The following is a 21,879-nucleotide window of genomic DNA, read 5'->3' as shown; positions in this document are numbered from 1 at the left end:
GTCTCCTGAATTTGAGGAAAACCAGCAAATATGCCCGTTGATTTCTGTGAACACTGTCTTAGAAACAAGACAATTAAACGTGTCCAAGAGATAAAATATATAAAACAGTATCTCCAGACTTTCAGATGAAAAAAATGTTTTAAAGCACTTTTAAAGCACTGCATTTTTTTTTTGTCTGCATGTTTTATTTGCCCCGTGTAAATGTCAAGGCTTTTAAATAGTTGTCATTTTGTTTATTTCTGAAGTGGTCTCATTGGTCTTACTCTTTGACAGTCTTTACTGTTATCACTGTTAAAGACAATATTTATAATATTTCTTAATCTGTACAAACATGTATTCTTATAATTCCCATTTGCATTTTGTTTTTGATTTTTTTTTCTTTCCGTTTTCATAGTCCTTCTTGTTTCCCTCCTTTTTTTCTTTCCTAACATCCATCTGATGAAAAAGATCCTGTGCTTTAGCTGATATCCCACTGTAAAATGTATTAAACATCTGATTCTGGATGACTCTATGTTATCCAACGTGTAAATGAACAATATTGTGTATAGGTCTTGAGTATGCTTCAGCTCAGTATAGCCAATTATGTGACCCTCACTTCCTGTGATTTCTACTGAGCATTTGGATACGTGATTCTAGGAAAGCAGTTAAGCATTACAGTAACATTCATTGCATGATTAAAACCGGGTTGTTATTACAAGCTAACACAAAGCTGTCTGTAGTGGAAAGCACTGTTAGATATACCTGTAGGCATTGCTGTTTGTATCTAGTGTGACAGAATTTTTACCTAAGGCATTCAGTGACCCGAAGGTAACCAAGTCCATCACTGTTAAAAACAAGTGCAACTTGTTATGTGTTGTAGTTCCAAAATGATGTATTCTGTAATTATTAATCAAATAGTGTCCAAAAACCCCACACTGAGTATTTGTAATCCAAACCGTACTGACTAGTTTGTTATACTTATGGGACTATCTTCAGTGACTTCAGTAAAAGATGTCTTTGACAATTAGCCATCATTTCTGGTTAACGTAATATCTGAAATGCCATCAGATAAATGTTCAGAATGAAATACCGCACAAAGAGTCTTGATAAGCATTTCTTTGGAGCTGTCAGGCTCAGCACTATAATGGATGCGTCACACAGTCGGTATCTTGTTATGAGCACAAAGGGACACACACCTTACATGTGAAGCCAAGAATTTAATGATAGGCTAACTGAAGTTTAACAGCCTAACAGTCCAAATTATTAGTGTGTTTATGGTAATGTATGTTCATAGTCTGTATAAGCACAGAAAAACATCAATACAGTTAAAGTGGTTATACAGAAAACCATTCTGTTACCTACTGATTTTCTTTGGTTCATTTCTTATGCTTCTAATGTCACCCTGGGTACCAGGGCTGACAGTCGCCGTTGTGGGGAGGAAGGAGTTACAAAAAGCTGTCAACATCCTAAAGCCTTGGTCAAGAGAGCTGTGATGCTAGTGATGAAGGTTTCTTTCTCCTTTCTTTTGGGAGCCCTTTGCTGTTATCAGTTTCCTCCTCCTTCTCACTTTTAAGGGTGAATTTGGGTTTGTTTTTGTAACACATAATCTGCTAATGTACTTCTTTCCATTGGTTTAATTGGTCAGTCTTTCTGTTCCCTTTGTTTTTTTTCTAATACTGCTTTTACCGGAATAATGCGAGGTGGTACTCCTGAACTGATCGGTGTGATTTGTGCTTATGTCCTGGGGCCTCTGTCCATATGTCTACGTATTCTTCCACAGAACACTTTTACTAGAATTATATAGCTCTTTCATTCCACTCTAAATTAGCCACTTGTCATCACTATAAGCTAAAGCTAACTAAAACTAATTCAGGGAACAATTACCTTGATTCCTAGACAATCGATGCTTCTACTGTACAAGGAAAAAACATCTGAGGTTCAAACAAACCCAGACAAAGTACTGGGATCCTACACTGTCAGGGCAATACACAGCCTGTGGCCTTTCACCAGTAATCAGAGAAATGGTGTCTCTTGGGCTACAAGGTCTTTCTGCTAGGTCTGAACTCATTTGTTGATGGTTTTTGTATGAAATCATGGAGCCAAAATGCTTGTGTCAAGTCCATTAAACACATGAGATAAACATAAGCTGGGGGCACTATTGTTGCTAAATCTGACAAAACTTGAAATTTAAAACAGTAGCTGTTATTTTATAAATTCAGAATGCAGATATGTATATGAAAACTTTTTACAATATATGAGACTTTCAGTCACAGGTCAAAGCTAGGAGTTTAAATTCTTTAAAATACAAAATACTTCTTTTATTTCTTGATAAAACCTATGTTTCAACATAGGAAGAAATCTTTTCCATTTGATTAATTGCTCAAGCACAGTTTGTCTATTCTATACTTTAAAATATGGCAAGCATAATCAGCAGCAAGCTGACGTTACTGAAGTTATTTATTTGCTTTTTTTTAAATAGCTTTTTTTCTTGTCTTTATGGATCTTTAAAAACACAGTTATTAAGTATTGGGAGGTCAAGATATCAAATAAAATAGCAGGCAGCCCTGAAGTCCTTCAGGAGGGTTCAGCCTGTGGGAGACGTTCTGGCTACAGTCTCCTGCAGCAAAAGCTTTTGCTCTCAACACATCAGTCAGTCAGCTCAAATTTTCTTTCAGTGTTAACTCAAATCCTTCATATAAGTACTGTATTTTAATATCATCTTCCCTAAGAAAGAGAAAACCAGGACAGAGTTAAATATACAAGTTAGTGTAAACAGTTGCTTTTTAGATACAGGAGCAAGAATACCACTTAATTTCTGCCTCATCTGTGGGAATTGGAATATTTGGTTTATTTTTCCCTTTAGACAGGTAAGATAACTAAAGGCTGGAAAACTGAAAGAACTTGCTGCATGTAACAACCTCAGGCACTTTAGAAATCTCTAGGAAGACTTATTCATCCCTGGATAAAATACACAGCAGCAGTCCTGCTGAGAGGAGAGCTTCTTGGAATATCTAATTGGAAATGCTAATGCTGTCTCGAAGATGTACTTTCTTAGGACACTGTCCATTTCAAATGGGGAGGAGATGGGTTTCAATCTTGAGAAGCCTAACGTTGTAGTGGAAAATACATCAGTTGTTGTTATATCTAAATTTCATGGGTTCATGTTCTTCTGAACAGTCAGGAATTTTTTATTGGACTGGTGATCCATTTCCAAGAGGAAGGTAGAATGCCCCCCTCTGAAGAGCTCATTCCCAGGGTTTGCAGTGCTCTTAGGGAGGTACAAGGGATCTAAGTACTTTGAGAAGGATGGAACTGAGCTGGCGGCTGGCACTTCGGTGGCCAAATGCTGCACTTGGCTTGCTGACTGTAAGGATGACTCCTACCACCATCTCCAGCTATTTTTTGAAATAAAAATAATCCAAGCTATAGTTTCTTGTTTGATATTTTTTGTTTTGTTTTGTCATTGATGTTTTTGTGTCTAATAGCACATCCTACAGGTAAGCATTGGGCATACCTGTTATTTCCAGACTTGAAGAGGACAGAAGCACAGCTATTTTGTGAATATATTCTAAGTAGAGAAGCAAGATGAGCATCAGGGATTTTTTATTTTTTAATAATGAAGACTTGGATATTACTTGATTCAGGTGCATATAAACACTTAAGTAAAGATTTTTAAGGTAAACTATTTAGGCACCTCTGTTCTACCTCTGCACATTTTAGGTTTTGAATTGTATGTATTGGTTTGGCCTTGAGTGTATACTAAGAAATTTGCTGCTGCAAATGAAGATGGCAGCACAACTGAGGTGAATTGCATTGCAGAACACCTGAAAGTGAAGGCAAGATTGTTTTCATGTACTTCACCATAAGACTTGACAAAATTGTTTTCATTAAGCAGCAAGGCACTTAAAAATGGTCACATTCATGATATCAAATGATTAACAGTGAAAGTGTGAAATGAATTAAGCACAGATTTTCGCACTCCACAAGTTAAGATATAAAGATACTTTTTATTATTATTTATTTATCTATTTATTTTTGACATCATAAATCCAAGTTACAACATAATGTGATTGTGAAAAAGATCTTCTGGAAAATGTAATGCTGTAACATTCTAAGGTTATTTTTAACATAGACATATTCCCAATAAATGTTGAAGGTATCTGCTCTTCAAATGATAATTATCACATACTTGAGATTACTGTCAGAAGGGCCAGAAGATGGAGTAGTTATAAGACTATCCTTTCTCCATGGATTTTCTTGTTAGATGGATAATTAAGAAATTGTGTAACACCAGAAATCTGTAGTATCCAGTAGAATTTACTTTTAAGCATACTTAATTTTAACTCAACCTTGTTGAAAATTAACAGTACTGTTTTAGTTTGTTTTTATTCAAAGGGCAAGTTTGTCATTTCACTTCTACTTTCTGAAAGGAAAGAAGCCCTACAGTTTTATCACTGGTCTGAGGACAGCAAAATTTATTTCAGCCAATTAAAATCACAGTAACTGTTAGAGACTCTAATAGGAACACCCTTTTGCTAGTTAGTTCCACATCCCAGATGGTACGATTAAAACCCCTTAGCTTCGCATTTCTCTATTGTACTGGCTGTCCTTTCTCTAAAAGAATATTTACAAGAATATGGTACAACACTCCATTTGCATGGTGGTTTTTACAGTTTGCTTGTCTACAAACAGTGTGCTAATACATTCACTGTTGGAAGCTTTAACACTTGGTGTAAAGTAAGCTAAAGTTGATCGATCTCTTTGGGTCACACATTATTGCATATATGTTTTGAGATTATGTATAAAACTGTATCTTGGCTTAGTATGACTGCAGCTTAAGTGTTGACAAGGAATAATAATATATTTGCTAAATATAATGGTTGAAGTTTTGCAGAAAATTTAGTGGAACATCTTATCAATACTACTTTTTCTTATTATTGTATGCCTTGAGATATTGACTTGATTATTTCCTTGGGCCAGTTACAACAGCTTTTGTTTGTCTGTCACCTTTAGATTTCTGCAGAGCCTTGGCTGTGTTTAAGCCAGCTAGAATATTTTCAACCACTTTAATATTTTCGAGAGACAAAAAGAGAGAAAAGTATCTCTCTTAGGGTTCAGTCTTAGAAAAGTAAGAAATGTATGACTGAGAAAAGGGAAGACCCTTTTTTATTCATCTAATGATCCTCAGCTTCCAAAGGATCGGAATGATTTAAAATAATGTATGTGCTGTTCTTTATTATCATGGCTGCATTCAGCTATTGCACCAAGTGCCTGTAAGGGAGTGCTGCACAGAGAAATCTGAAGAGTTTGTCATTGCTCTGCCACCTTCTTAGTATTATCTTGGTAATTTCTCCTATGGAAAAGCATTTGTCAGTATAGGTGATATATAGCTGGCTGTTGCACCTACAAAGTACTTGTTTGTGATACTGGGAAAATTTTGACCTCTAACTCCATTTACTTTACTGAGACTGAAGGAAAAAAAAAAAAGTGGGAAAAAAAACCTCAGTTGTTAGTATTACTTGGAGTTCAATCTCATGCTTGGTAATAAATTCATTTTTAACCCTGCTTTCTAAAAACTCAATAAATGTGATCATTTCAGTGTCCCTGTTAAATTCATGTCTTGTATTGAAATGGCGTACGAATCTGGGTATTCTGATTGCCAGTACCTTTCTCCAACTTTACTGATGCTCTCTTAATGTATAGCCGATGCAGGTTTGGGTCTGCACTTCAGAAATCCAGAAGGGCTATCAAAATCATATTTTTCCTTCACAGTTTGGGAAGGCTTTTATTCCTGTGATGATATGTAGGCTTTGGGTTGTTATTGGTCTTTTAAATTCTGTTATTACTTAAGAGACACCTCAGCTCTGGGTCTCTGTCTATCTTCCATTCCCAGAAATAGATTTAGAAACTTTCCACAAATAACCTTAGGTCCCTTAATGTTAGGTCTAATATTTTTTCTTCAACTCTTTAAATGACTTTTGTGTTCACATAGTGCTTCACGGAAAAACTTCCTTAATTCTGGTAGATAGGAGATTCTTGACCATTGAGACTTAACTCCTGTTTCTTTCTCTGACATACCGTGATAGAAAAGAGGACGAATTATGAATTTTACTCTCAGTTCCCTGGATATAAATGTAGAGGCACTTGAATCATGCCAGTGCAATTACTCTAAGTTCACACCTAGGTAACTAACGACAAGCTTGTGTCTCTGGAATAGATTGTTGCTTTAATTAAAATATAAACTCCACATTTTTCTCAAATTTATTTGTCTCAAATTCCCTCCTGCTTTTCATGAACCTACTCTAATTTATAGCCACAATTTCTCACCAACACTTCTGCCAACAAAAGTATAAAATGAAAGAAAATTAGGTCTAGTAACACTATATAGTAACACTGCAATAGTTTCTGTTGAGGCAAAAAAAAAAAAGGCCCACACAATGACAGTGGCAATGACCCTGATTTATTTGTGTCTCCATTTATGTTATGGTAAGATCATGTTGCTGGAAGTCTTTACAAGCCACACACATTTAGATTATGTTGAAAATAAAGGATTTGCATGAAGGATTCCCTTCCCTTTTGCATGCTTTTAGACAAGAAACAAAATTACCCTTATTTTAAACTATCTGAGCAAATAAAAAAAATATATATATATAATATTGGGTAGTGTTAGGGTTTGTATTTGCTATACTTCTGTTTTAGACAGGAAGTAATTCCTAACATATATAATAAGGTTATGTATTTGTGATATGGAGAGCTAATTATTCATTCACATAGGTACATTTTTTATTTTTTTTTCCTGGCTGCTAATACTGGTTTGACTTGCATCACAGGACAAAGCAGTTTTCCTGTTCGCTGGTACAGACTTCCAACCGTGGCGATGTCAGTGACCTTATCCGTTCCGATACAAAAATCTCGTAGTTTGTAGGCACAAAAGCCTTGATGATACAAAATGGGATGAAGCAATGCCAGGTTGGACGTAATGCTTAGGAACATGGTTTAATGGGTGATATTGGTGGTAGGGTGATGGTTGAACCAGATGATCTTGAAGGGCTTTTCCAACCTTGATCATTCTATGATTCTATGAATACTGATCAGGGAAGAGGAGTCTGATCCCAGAGTAATGAGTGTATCTGAATACCTGTCAGCTAGCTCCTTTTGAAGAGGGAGTGGTACGGGTAGGGATGGCCGTACCACATGTGGGGGGCACTGTATGCCTTGGCCTTATCGGGCTGACAAGTCACCTACTCTTGGGGGTGTGACACCTGCCCTAGGGACCTACTGTTACCTCAGCTGTCCATAGACGCTGCGCCTGCTACCGTTCTGGTTTTCCATCTGGAGACACTACTTGCAGCGTGGGATCACAGAGGCCTTGCGCTTAGCTTTCCAATAGTCAAAATTTAGGATTGAAGCCCATATATTCCACACATCTCTCTCACATATTTGCATGTTTTCAATTTAGGTAACAGTTCATACAAATTCGGTCATCAGTCTACATGAACATTCATAGGGTACTTCCAGGTGCTTTTAACTTGTACAGCTGTTGTGCTAGTAAAAAAGCTGTTGGGCTGAGAGTCAGTGACAAGTGCAGCACGCCTGCCAGGAAGGGAAACACAACCTACTGGCTTCCCAGTTAGCTGAAATCTCTTCTTAGTCTGCAGGAGTTCTGCACTGCATGTTGCTGCAAAAGCGCATTGCTGAGGTCTAAGATGATTTTCTAACCACAGAGAGGTTGGATACACTCTGTGGGTGGGAGGAGGGAATGATCTGGGAATTAAGGCAAAGAAGAAAAGGGGCAAGCCTGATTCTCTAATTAGCCTTGTTGTGTTTCTACCAAGCTGTTACATCTGAGCCATCTGCTGAATAATTTGAATCACCTTCTTGTTACTGGACTGAGTTGGGAAAAACAAGCCATTTCTTAGGATCTTGCCTTCCTATTGGTTTGTCTGATTTGCAGCTTTTCAGTTCAGAATGCTACTGAAGCTCACTAGCCAAATATATTTGGGCTGAATTTGTACCATGACTAGTTTTTTACTCAGTCATCTGCAATGGTGTATTAGGTCTGCTGTGTTCCAAACCATCTCCCATATAGACCAAATTTGAATTCATAAAATAAAAATTCCTGCAGGAACAAGTTGATCCTTCAGCAATTGTCATCCTGCATACCACGTCCATGAGACTTACCTGAATTAATTTCTTCTTCATCTAGAACTGTGTTTTGATCAAAATATGATTTTGATTCTATTATTTTTTAATGTCCAGAGTTTGTGAATGCACTCTATCACTCAATATACTGTTAGAGAGGGTATTAACTTGCAACATTAAAAGTGTACATCTCTAGTCTGCATTTGTGATACTTAATCCTTCTAGCAAATGGAGGTCAAGTACTCTCCTTTGCTAAATTTCTATTTCCCACAGATGTCTGAAAACTGAAGAACCTTTAAAAAAAGTTAGTCATTGCAAAACTCAAAACTCATCCATATGATACACATGTTTTATATACCTAATGTTTGGGCCTAGAACATTCTCCATGCTGCTGGGAGGCCTGCCTAAAGCTTGGCAGTAGCTCTTACGCTTCCCACTCAGAAGACCTGAAGTTTCTTTTCTAGTCTTCTCCTTGGTGAACCACATTTGCCTTCTTTCAGATTGCAGTGATGCACCAGATTTGCTTTGGGACCCAGGCCTCTGAAGTGTCTCATAAATATAGTCACTTATGACTCTCTATGAGAAGACAAAAGGGTGCTCTCTCCTTTCAAAGAACTTTACTGACTGTCCTAGCCTTGAATATGGACCACAGTCCTCAAGCTTCACAAGTGGAGGCACCGGAAACTGAAATGATATGTTTACAGTGTCTCAGCTTCTCTCTTTCTCTCCCAGTGAATCTTCAGATATTTTTAGTGTATTATGAAAGTTTCAAAAGAGGATGGATGTGAATTTTATACTCTGGAAGCTAAAGGAATTGTGACTGAAATAATGGAAGATAAGAATTTATGTCTTGAATCTGTGACTTGGGCATTTAGAGGGTTCTGTGTTCTGTGTTGGCATGGCTAGTTGAAGCTGATAATGAAGCGTTGCTACAGCTCTAAATTCTTTGCATAGATAAACTGCTAGGCTTTCCTTTCGACACCAACAAACAAACAAACAAAAAAACCACAACACCTGTTTGTGTGTGTGTATGTGAAATATGTGGGTTTTACAAATTTTATGGAAGAAATGACCAAACTGCCTGGTTTATCTCAGGAATGCAGTTATTTTCCAGTCTTTCAGCAGCAACAACTTTAAGTCTGAGATGTAAATTAGCCTCATTATCTAGCATGGGGTCAAATTCTTTCTTGTACATCCATGCTAATGTTATTGTCAGGCACTGGCAGTCTCTGAATTTCTAATATTCTCTTGTATCCGGTGGGCCTATGCTGTGCGTGTCACACAAGGCATGCAAGCAGAAATTTTTCCCTATCCTCTGCCTCACAAATATTTGAATTTATGTTTGTAGCATTCAATAATGCTAACATTGTTGAGCTTTCTCCACCTCTGCAGTTACTGGTTGCATCTAACTTTATTTAAATACAGCTTTTGCCTTTGTAGTAAGGAGGCTTTGCATTTCTTAGTGAGTTGTTACCTGGTATTTTTCTGTTGAAATGGTGAAGATGTAGAGAAATGTATTGCTATGAGCTTCTGTGTTTCTGTGTGCTTTTCCTTGGGGGGGATCATGGCTTTGCTGCTTTTTGTTGTCCCCAAAATTGACACTGTGTTTTTGACTCATACCATTGCTATAATGTGGATATCATTCTCAAGCTATCGTTCTCTCATCTGTTTGTATTTTCCATTTCTTGAGGTTCTGTATATGAGATGGGGAGGAGAATGACACGCTATGTAGTATCAGGTTCATAAGGCTATCCTTCTTGCTGTATTTACTATGTAAGGCACCAATGCTAGCAAGATTCCAGGATAATATTGGACAAAACTCTCTTTTTCTGCACCTGCAGAAAAAAGAAAGTATACATTTTTATCACATATTTTTTATGACTGTTCATGTGGTATCAGTGATCTGTTTGAACACTCTGGTTTGCACAGCGAATAAGATCAGTGACAAGACTTCTCAAAGTCTATTGCAAGGCTTATTTTTCAATATTTTTCCAATATTGACAGTTAGGAATTTTTTTTTGACCAGCTCAATATCTTATTGTTTATGTCTTTATTTAACAGATATATATTTCTTTTTCACTATTAGAAGTAGACAGGTGTACTACTAATAAGAACTATTGTTGGAAAAAAATATATGTTTGTCTGAGATGTTGTAACTTAAATACACTGCAATCACAATTACATTTTCAGCTCTGTAACTTGTCAGTGTAACGGTTATGGAGTGAAAATAAACAAATAAATAAAACCACCGGAGAACATTTTCATAACATTCATGTAAATTGAATCATTTAGTTCCATAAAGCTGTTCTTACTGCATGAGTTTTGATGATCTCAGTAGCTTATGCTCTTCATTTTGACTAATTTCTGAAGTAATGCAGCAATATGAAGATTGATAACATTAAGTACTTAGACATAAGTTGAGATGTAGAAATAGGCTGTTGATCATGCACATCTTTAAAAATCTCATAATGTTTTGTTTTTTTTTTTTTTATTTTTTTTCTGAAGTAAGAAATCTACCCTCAGCATGTTGGCCAGATTTCAATTTAAGTCATGAAATATTTGGCAAATACTTATCATGTTGTTGTAGTTAAAATCACAATTTGCACCTCCAATGTGCTGAAGGTATTAGTGTTTTTAAAGATGAAGTGTTTGATAGGAGTATACCTTAAGGTATTGTTGCTGTGGTGCAAATTGTTTGCTACCTAAATACAGAAGTATGCTTTCTTGTGACTACTTCTATGACAACAGACGCACCTTCATCAAAGTCATTATGATAATATACGTATGAATATTTGAATGAATGCAGAAAGCAAATAACTCAGTGCCCAAAATATTTAAATGGGTTTGTGCAAATTGCTGTGGACCTCCTAAATACCTTTATAAAGGATATAAATGAGTGTTAGCTGGGCATCTGTGTGATCAAGCTGGTTTCTAATTGCAAAACAGATTTCTCCGCAACTGAGCCAAACGTCTCTCTTTTTTAAAATAAGGTATTTGATTATTTGATTATTTTTTTTTTCTAACATTATCTGTCTGAGGTAAAATCACTGGGGGAGAGAGGAGGAAGATTCACTGGTTTGTGGTTAAGGACTACTTATCGTATATGGATCAGCAGCCTCAGGGAAAGAAGCCTAACAATAGCAATTGAGTATGTAGTTGAAGCAAGATAGGGGAGGCGATGGCATTAGTACTGCATAGACAGTCACGTGATGGAAACACAGTTACGCTGAGCACTGCTTTGGCCTAATAGAGGCTAACATGGCTGACTGTGCTTCTATTTTTCTAATCTTTCTTTATTTCATGCTTAAGTATCTGATAATTGAATTCATTCATGAAATTATTGATGCGTGACACAGATTACTTATTTTTTTCACTTGAGAGAATTGATAGAGTAAAAAGTATGTTTGGGGTTTACTGGAAAAAGAACTACTGACTCAAAGGTCTGTGGTAATAATTGGCTTTGTTTTTGTCATCCCATTGAAGTTAAAGGATACCTCAAAGTGTAGCAGTAACTGGGCAGTATTGCTGGGCATCACACCGACATTTATTCACTTTATCACTTTCATAATTTTACTTTTTTTCTGCTTGGGAAGCTTTATGTAGCAGTATTTCAATTTCTATATGAAGATTTTTTGTTTGTTTACTTGAAGTTTGTTTTATGGTACCTTATTACTAGTCTAACATTTAAAATACTACCATTTTCCCAGCAGACTAAGGTAACAACTTTTTATTTCCCGAGGCTGAGATAGATTCGGGGGGAGAACAGGATGGCGGGGGGGAGGACAATGGCACTAGGCTAGGCTCTATGTAGTGTTCCATATAGGGCTTATGTCCAAAATGATTGACAATATATCTGGGTAGAAAATACACTGAGCAGCTTGGAATTTACAAGAAGAGATTTGACTATGTTACGTTGCATTGAATTGGATTATGCAACTTGTTAAATGACAAATGAGGCAATATGAAGCAACTATAAAACATGACAGGGAGTTGATATTTTCCAGAGAAGTATCTAAATTATGGATTCTATTGTGGGGGGTGTCCTGGGACACTTGATAGAAATATTATGCTTACTTTCTTTCTGGATTACCTTTAGTGTGTTTACAGTGTATATTTTTAAAAAATGGTACAATATGTCAAAATATAATCCTGTTATTCAGAATCCACACAATATAGAGACTGAGTGGCCTCCAGCATGACTTCTGTTTAGGTAGGGCCTCATGTGAATGGACGTGTGGGCTTGCTGAATTCACACATCCATATTCTGTGGAAGGATAGCTTGATGCTTGTTAGCTTTCTACTTTTTTTTTTTCTGTACTAAGTTTTCTTTGGGTGCTGCTAACACAGCTTGCAGTGCATACTCCACAGCAGTGTAGATGCTACATTAAAAAAAAAAAGTTACTAGAAGATGTATATTGTAATAATGTTACATCTATAAAAAGCATATGAATACTTCAAATAAATGTTTGTGTGTTTTTTCACGTTGCAGTTTCAGAAAACTTTTTAAAAGAGTGGCCAGAAAGAGTATGTAGGTCTGAAGAACAGTCTGCAATGTTGCAGTAGATATTCAAGAAAAGCTGTTCCTTATGGTATAAGCCACAATACATTACAAGTACAGTACGGAGCACCTATCACAGGACACCAGATGCACATTGTAATGAGTCTCAGAGAGGCCATATATTTTAACAATTAGATAAGATATGTGTTATCATCAGAAAGTGTACAAAATACGTAATTTTCCATACAATGTGTTTTCTGTGACCCTATCTTTCTGATTGTTCAAGAATAAAAGTCATATTTAAAATGTAAAGAATAAGTCTACTGATTTTTCCATTTTGGTGTTTCCTTGTCTTTTCATTTAGATGTAATCACTGTAACAACAGACTGAGGGCAAAAGAAATTAAACCAGTTGGGTGAATTAGCTCAGCAAGTGACGGTTCACAGGAGAGTCTTTATCTACTCTTTCCACAGACTGTGTATGCATAATTGCAGGTAAGTGTACTGGCTACATTTTCTTCGATAGAACAATTATAATAGAAATTATAATTAAAGGTCTGTTATTATACTCATGACTAGATATTTGGGTCAAACTTGTACATGCACTAGCTTGAAGCCTGTTCTAAAAATGTGTTTGATTAAATTTATATTTTATTGTATCCCTTCAGGGGTTTGATTATGCAGCCAAAATGACTCAGTTAATGTCAAAATGATGCTTATAAGAACCGGCCATTTTTATTAAGTATTTCAGACTTTGAGGGCACTGTTTTTTATTTTTATGTATTGTCCAAATGAAAGTTCATATGTCTGTATCTCTGCATATCACAGCACTATGATTGTAAAGGGTGTGTATATATATATATATTATTTTGGAAAAACTCAAGATCATAAATTTGAGGTGTCTAAGACCTCATGAAAGGCCATGGCAGAATTAAGCACCTAATTACTCTCTGTGACTACAACAATCTCTTGTAAATGTCTTGGTGCTGTTATTCACCCAGTGGGAATCAAGACATCTACTAGTCTTCATAAAAGCCTGCTTTAGTTTTCATGAATCAAGACATCTACTAGTCTTCATAAAAGCCTGCTTTAGTTTTCATGATAGCTTATACCATAAGAGCTAACCTGCCACTGCTGAAAACACAGACTGGGAGGGAGACCTAATGCTGTTGCAAAATATCTTAATATGGACCTCCTCTGGCCAAATACCACATGGAGCGTTAAAGTTACTCAGCTGGGTATATAAATAAGTGTTTTGTGATTGTGTCATACAGTACCCAAAAGCACAGACTGATGAATGGTTTGTTTGCAGAGATGAAACAGACAAGGATGTAGTAGACAGTATGGTTACTTTCTTAGCTAAGTCTCTGTTAAAACATGGTAGTGAGGCCTTTGAAACTGCAAGGGTAAACATGAAAAGAAATTCCAGAGTAAAAATATAGCAGGTGAAATTTTCAGTGTGAGCTAACAATTTATATTTTCAAGGCTTAATTATTAAATGCATAGCAAATACATTGCTGGATTTTGGAAGTACTTGATATGTTCCCTAATTTCTCTTGTGTATACAAATATTTCTTCTTTACAGAAGAAATATTCTTCTTTTCTTCTTCTTCTCTGTCAAAACTTAGATTAGCTGGCAATTAATTAGAAAGTTTACAAAATCAAGTGATAAAAAATGTAACACACAACATGTTTGGTGTTTGAAAGCAATAAACTGTTTCTACATTTCTAAAATCGAGTATGATAAATTAATCATGTTGATCTTCAGATCATGGTTGGCTTCATATTAGATCAGGTAAATGGTCTTTACCTTTGCATATTTTAAATATTTTTGTGAGAACTGTTATTTGTGTTTAAAACAACAGTAACAACCAAATATCAATAACAACCAAAGCAACACCACAAGATAGTTATATCCACCTCCTACTAATGAGGAATATGCTAAGAATGGACTTTCTGTACGAATGATATTTTTGTCTTGTTTTTATATATTTTCTGTGCATAGATTTAACAAAGTTTTGTTTTCATTTGTCCTTTAAGATAAGTATCATGTAAAAAATCCGCAGAATATGTTAGAAAAAATTAGTGATTTACTTAAAAAAAAAAAAAAATTGAATGTGTTATGTTTGAAAGACCATTAAAAAAAAAAAAAGAGTGAGTCTGGAGGTGAGAACTCAGTTATGTACCAGTCAGGTAGATTCAGTTACTGGCTTCTGTTAATTCTGTGCATTTATGTGTATGAGAAAATTAATTCGCTTGCTTTCTTTGTAATGTGGCTCTTTGCATTGCACCTGCATTATGAGTTGCTGTTTTCCATTGTAGCACTAGCTGCTGTTTTCCTATGTTCTCTTTGTGAATATTTAATATGTATCAAGAAGCTTGAGATTTTTTCCTTCAGGGAACAGTAAGGACAAAACCAAAAGGAATTTAGCAATCCAAAACCAAGAAGGACTGACTATAAGTAGATGAGAAAGTTTCCCAAGTCTTTTGTGTATCATCAGAAGGATTTTAAATTTCCTTTTGATATAAGATACTTAAAATGTTTGAGAAATACCTGCATTTTTTGCTAGTGTTCTTGTGCTGTAGACCAAACTTCTGATTTATTTGATACACTTTTCATCAAAGATTGTGTGTGTGGGCAAATAAAATACCTGTGCTTTATAAGCAAGGGAGTTTCATTATTAATTATTTTTATTGCTGTCAGTTATACGATTCATATAATAGTGTCATTGTTGGTAACTACTACGTTAATTTTAACACTTCCAAAGAGAATAAGTCTAAATTTAGAAAAAGAGGTCCTTTATCCTATATTACAGCTTTTCAGACTGAACGGTATATGGAAAATTCCTAAGCAAAAGCATGATGTTATGTTAAAATTGGTTTAAAAAGTGAGATACTATCTTATGTATACATCGTTTCTTATGCATTTACAGTATAAGTGGAATTGCATTCATAGCACTAGTCAACACCATTATCTGATTATCCAGTGAGTAGATTTCTCTAAAAATAGATATTTATCTCCTTACCTTCTCAGAGCTAATATCAACAGCATTCTATAGCTACATTTTTATTAGTTCACACTCTGGCGAACATTATAATAACTCAATAAACAAGGAAGATTGGAAACTACTACTAAAGAATGAATAGCAAGAAAATAAGAATTCTGATGACCTAGATTCTTGAGTTAATTAGGCAAGCCAACTCCTGTTGTTACAGATGGAAGACTATAATGTCTAGATGCAGAGATGTGTAGGTACCTAATTCCCATTGAATTCAAATGAGAATTAGGCTCCTAACTACCTTTCTGATTCCGGGATAAAGTGATTTCAGGAGCATTTGGTGTCGTTAGTGTGGAATGTCTGTCTGCTTCAGTGCAATTATTTTGCATTTACTCTGTCTTAGTAACAATAAAACTCTGGCCATGGAGTTAATTTGTTGTCTATAAATGGTTTGTGACTTTACACTTTGGAAAAAAGAAATCTTAAAAAAGAAACCCTTTTGAGAAAGTGTTTTTCTGTGATTTGAAGGAAGAAAAACATTCTCTTCCAAGAAGTGTCCCCATGTCTTGCTTAGATTGTTTGCAGCTGTTTCAACCATTACTGCAGAGTTCAACTTAGAATGCAAAGGGAGTGATGTGTCTGTCTATATATTAGTAAGGCCTTTCATTAAATCTTTACTTTTAAAAATAATTGGTTCTTTTAATCTATAATGGAACACGGACTTACAGGCTGGCTGTGATTAAAATTAAACCTTATTTGTCTTTTAATATGGTGCTATGTTCATCTGTAATTGAGTAGGGATCGATGCCAGCCTTGTGATGGGCAGTAAGCTTATCCAACATGACGGAGATAGATTTCAGGGAAGACAGACTTTGCTGTTTCAGTGTTCAAGCAGGATGAGTAGACTATATCAGCAACATTTAATTATTTTGTAGGTAATTATTCATTTGAGGGACACAAGTTTCAAAGCAGTATTGGAGTAGAAGGAAGACCTAATACAATTACTGTTTGGCTAAGTACACTGTTTGCACTGGTAGCTGGAAAGTCATAATGAGCTTTTCATTACATTTGCATAGAGGAATGTTTTATTTTATAATAAATTTTAGTTTCAGCTTAAGCTCAAGTCTTGGAGGGAAAAAAAAAAGAGAAACTAAATCACAGATCATTAGCTTGGATTCTCTTAGTGTTTTTTGTTTGTTTGTTTTGTCTGCTTTTTTAAGATTATTTGCTCTTGTAGTAGTCATAGAACAACTTAGGTTGAAAGGGCCCACTGGAGGTCACCTAGTTTAACCCCCTGCTTGGAGTAGGTCTAGCTAGACCAGGTTGATCTGGAACACTTCAAAGAATGGAGATTGCATAGCCTCTGGGCAATCTGATCTAAAATTTGACTGTCCTTGTGGTAAAAATAAGTAAATAAATTTCTCCTAACATCTAATCAGTATTTCCTAAGTTCCAACACATTTTCAGTGCCTGTTAACCTATTGCTGTGCACCTCTGGGAAGAGTGTGCCTCTGTCTTCCCTGTATCCTATGGTCAGGGAGTTGTAGACAACAAGGCAGCCTTTTATCCTCCTCAGAGCCGAACAAACCCAACCCTTGCAGCCTCTCCATGCGCTCCACCCCCGCCTCCTTGCCCCCTCCCACCCATCTTGGTGCTCTCCGTGGGACTAATTCCAGTATGTTAGTATCTTTCTTTTACTGGGGAACCCCAAACTGGACACAGTATTCCGATGTGGTCTAACCAATACCAAATACAGAGGAAGATCACTCCTCTGGACCTGCTGGCTGCTCTCTTGCTAATCCAGCCCAGGATACTGTTGGCCACCTTCCCAGCAGTTGGTCCCTGAGTTATGCCATCCCAGATGTGTGACTTTGCATTTCCTTTTGCTGAACTTCACAAGGTTCCCATCAGGCTGTTTCCAGTCTGTCTGGGGCTATCTGGAAGCAGCCTTGCCCACTAGCATGTTGACTGCTCCCCCTCGAGTTGGTGTTATCCACAAACTTGCTGAAATTGCACTTTGTCCTGTCATGCATTAGTGAAGGTGATTCCCGGCGTTGGTCTTCATACTGATCCATCAAAGACACCACTAGTCTTTCACTACTCTAACTCGTTGACAGCTGGACCTCCCAGCACTGATGATAACTCTCTTAGCCCAGCACCCCATCCGATTCTTCTCCCACCTTGTTGTCCACTTATCCAATCCATCACTAACCAGTTTGATGTGGACTATGGGAAACTGTGTCAGAAGCCTTACTAAAATCAAGGTATCTTACAACCATTTCTCTCACCTCATCCACAGAGCCTGTGGACATGTCAGTCCTAGCAAGCAATGAGGTTGGTCAGGTTTGATTTGGTAAATCCATGCTGACTGTTCCCAAACTCTGTTTTGCTTTCCATCTGTTTATAAATGGCTTCTAAGTGACTTGCACCATAACCTTCTACAGAAGTGAGATGAAGCTGACAGACCCCTGCTTACTGGGGTTTCCTTTTACCTCTCTTTTTGCCCTTTGCTTTCCATGATCAGAAACTTATCAGGAACATCCCCAGATTTCCATGACCTTACAAAGAGGATAGAGAGCAGTCTCACCGTGATGTCAGGCCAGACCTGTCAGCAACCTCAGATGTATCTCACATGGTCCAATGAATTTGTGTATGTCCAAGTAGGTTAAGCTGTCCCTTAATTTGTCTTCCTCTGCTGTGGACACTGCACTACCACAGAAAATATTGGAAGGAACCACTACTCTCAAAGCTGGAAGGATATAAATAAATCCTCCCAAATGTTATGCAGACTTTCATAATGAATACATTTCCATCCATCTTGAGCAATCTTACTTGAAAATGTGTTTTTATATATAAACTATTGTTCAGGAAAACTAGATTTCTTTTACTGCTTTGTCTGTGTCCCCTGCACCGTAAACAATTGTTAGCTTTATGCTCCTTGCTAAGCTATAAATATTAATATACTACCAATGATACTAACAGAGGAGAAACTTTGTTTTATTAGTAGTGAACTGGAAGGACTATGATCAGAGCAGGTATTATTTAACTATTGGAATTTTCATCACTTAATTTTAGCGTGTAAATAACAGTGACTTTCTCTATTTTTATTTTTTTATTTTTTCCCATGGGAGAGTTCAAATAGTGGTATTGAAATGGACAAGCTGTTAAAACAAATGCCTTGTTGTCTTGGCTTTGACAGATCATGCTTGCTTTGAGTTTATTTTCTGTTCATTTATTGCTGGGTATTTTTCAACCACATCTTTTAAGTACTGCTAAATACATCTCTGTGTCTGCAGTATCCATTGAGATGACATTTATCATTTCCATTAGTTCAATATGGTATTTGATCTTCATAAGTTTTCACACTGTCCTACAGATAATGTGAAAATTCTTGTTCATCTAGGAAACAAAAGTGACTAGAACTCTTAACTAACTTGTGCTTATTTTAAATTGTATGGGTAATTCTGATAATGAGCATCAGTAACTGTATACTCTTGTTTGGAGTACTGTCAGTAAGATCTGTAGTTTATTTTATTGTGGTCTGGTATGACTAGTGGCCATAATCATTAAAAATGAAATGTTGTAACAGAAAACAAAAAGGTAAGAAATTTCATTTTCCAATATGTAATTCTGAAAAGCTGCTTCATAAAGCAATAAGTTAGATGGTCTAATGTGCTTGCTATGAAGATGTTTTTAGTAGCAGGTTTAAGTAGATCAACTTTACTGTGTCGTTAAGGAAAAATCAACTGAGACAGAAAAGCTTTATTTTTTTCTTCACTCTTTTCAAGCAATTCCCCAGATCAATAAATAGCCCCCTAACACACACGACGGTCTCCATGTGATGCTTCACCCAGGGGAATTGACTCAGCAATTCATAAAACTTCTCACGTTCATCCTTTAGTCCGATTCATTCACTGTTTATTCCTTGGAGGCCTTTTCAAAATTCCTGCATGGTATTTTCACTTGCAGCACCTAAACCTGAGAGTAGCGACATTATGAAAAACCTGTTCTAAGTTATGAATGAGAGGTATTCTTAAACAAATCAGAATGAGCACACTTTCAGATCTTCCGAATCTATATGGCAAGAAGTACAATTCTGTTGTTAGTAACTAACAGGTTTGTTTATGCATTGGGCTAAAGAAATGAAACCAGACTGATTTCATGTCCTCAAAGGTTTATATGGGGTATAGATGAACCACAAGAATTTATGTATGTAACTGACTACAGTCAGGACTGGTTTGAACTAAGTTGCTGTTGAACTAACTTACCCTGTAAAGTCTGCTATGCAGATAATTTCATGCAGAAAAATACATATATAATGCTCTTCTTTGCTCTTACTGCACAGATTCCCTGTACAAGAGTCATCTTGTAATCCAAATGTGAACCAATGTCATATTTTTTTGTAATAACTATAATTTTATGAAGTCTTTGCATGCTCTGTCTTTGCATGCTTGGTCCGAATGGTAAGGATAAATAGGAGTTGGGTACTTCTTTGCTACTAGTTATAAAGTGTTGTCAATACCTGCTTCTCCTACTTAGTGATAAGTTCTTATTTTGTTCTAATTACAGCTAGGTATTTTCAAAATAACAACAGCTTCTACTAAGAGCTGTAGTGTGGCAACAGTATTAGTTTTAGCCTGCTTAGGAGTTGCTGGTTAGCAGAAGATGCTGGCATGAGGTTCAGTTACTATGTGACTTTTCTGAAATATCTGTAGAACTTTGAAAAAAATGGAACTACCTGATAGTCTGCCAGAAATATCACCCCCTAATGCAGTAAAATCTGTTAAATGCGTAGTTACCCTATAACATGTTAACATATGAACATTGTTCATACAACAATTTACATTTTAAAATAGCAACATGACACGAAGTAGTGCATTTTCAAGCATTATTATACTCTAAGGGTTCAACTCACACCCCCTTTGGCAGCTTTTCTTCCACCTGTACTTGAGGTCTGCAGTAAAAACTTTCTCAGGAATGTGCTGTATGGAGTAGTTCTCACTTCATGGATTGTGGTCATGCAATTTTACTTATTTATGCAGTTCCCATAACATCCAACTAATAAGTTGCACATAATTTACACAGATAAATTGTGCACAGCTTTTAAACACTTCCAGTTTGGATCAGGGTTTCTAAGGTGTAGCATGGAAGTTTCAGTGATTCAAGTTCTAAATTTTTCACATTCTCTTTTATCTGTTGCATACAACAAGGTCAGTCTAACATGAAATGATGATGGAATCGTAATTAATGTAGAAAAATCTTATGAATTTAAGAGCCAGAGTACTTTAGCCAAGCTCTGTTTTTTTCAAAAGATCGAGGAATGTTTACTTTCCAAGACTTGCAAAAAAACATAGTAAATTCTGTAGGAAGCTTTAAACTTCCTAAACCAAATCTACATTTTGGTTTAAGACAATGAGATGTTCCTAAATGTCACCAACATCTAAAAGGGGAGTGTAGGGAGAGAAGGACTGATCATCTGTTCATTCACAAAAAATAAACAATCCATGTTTGCAAAAGAACCACAGATTCTTCTAGGAATTTTCATTATGGCACCGATGAAGTTGCAGTACATCTTACTGCTAATTACTTTCCTAAGAAAAATGCTCAAATTTTGTCTTACAGGAAGTATCATTAGTGAGCAAATGACCAAACGCACAGTCCAATACTCCAAAAATGGTTGGGGCTGTTCAAGTTTCTAACAAGTTTCATCAGTTTTTATTGCTTGTATTTTTTTTTTTAAACTCAGAATAGCTTGTAGTGTTGAAATGACAGTGTCTGAAAAACATCATTATTATTATCTTAATGGGAATGAAAAAAATTAAATAGCACCATAAGTATTTGTCATGATTTTAAAATAGTGTTTTTTTTTTTTTTCCCAAACAGCTGTAGTGCCTTTAGCCGTGCCAGTGGCTGTGTTAGTTATTTTCTAGACAGGACCTGGGAGTGGGAAGTTTGGACAAACATCCAGCATCAAATGCCTCTGGGATGATCAAGAAAATTGTGGAACACTATAGTACAAAATAAAGATGATGATTTTTAATTAGTCTGCCTGGGAAGAGTTGAGCATATGTCAGTTAGTGTTCTTCATTCTTTTTTGTTTCCTTCTTCAATTTCCAGTGAGCAAGGGTAGGTTTATCTAAGCAATAAATAATTTGAAACTGTTCAATACTGAATCATATAACTTGCAACATTATTCAGTACATTTGCCTATTGTAATATGTTAGTGCTAATGAAAGAAAGTTCTGTTCTTATCAAGTACAAT

At 36.1% G+C, this 21,879-nt stretch overlaps 1 protein-coding gene across 25 annotated transcripts in view; it reads left to right on the top strand.

The window, feature by feature from the left end:
- The window catches only part of TENM2 (teneurin transmembrane protein 2), a 1,469,731-nt gene that overhangs the window by 192,267 nt on the left and 1,255,585 nt on the right, over positions 1-21,879 (top strand). For all 25 annotated transcript variants that reach the window (XM_080555516.1, XM_080555559.1, XM_080555513.1 and 22 more), the window contains exon 2: positions 12,984-13,113. The gene's annotated coding sequence lies outside the window, so the exon portion shown is untranslated. The remainder of the gene's footprint in view (positions 1-12,983; positions 13,114-21,879) is intronic.

Source organism: Anser brachyrhynchus (genome assembly GCF_964034855.1).
Source record: "Anser brachyrhynchus genome assembly, chromosome: 14".
Classification (NCBI taxonomy): domain Eukaryota; kingdom Metazoa; phylum Chordata; class Aves; order Anseriformes; family Anatidae; genus Anser; species Anser brachyrhynchus.
Note: the sequence above shows the minus strand (reverse complement) of the source record. Positions and strands in the feature narration are given on the sequence as shown.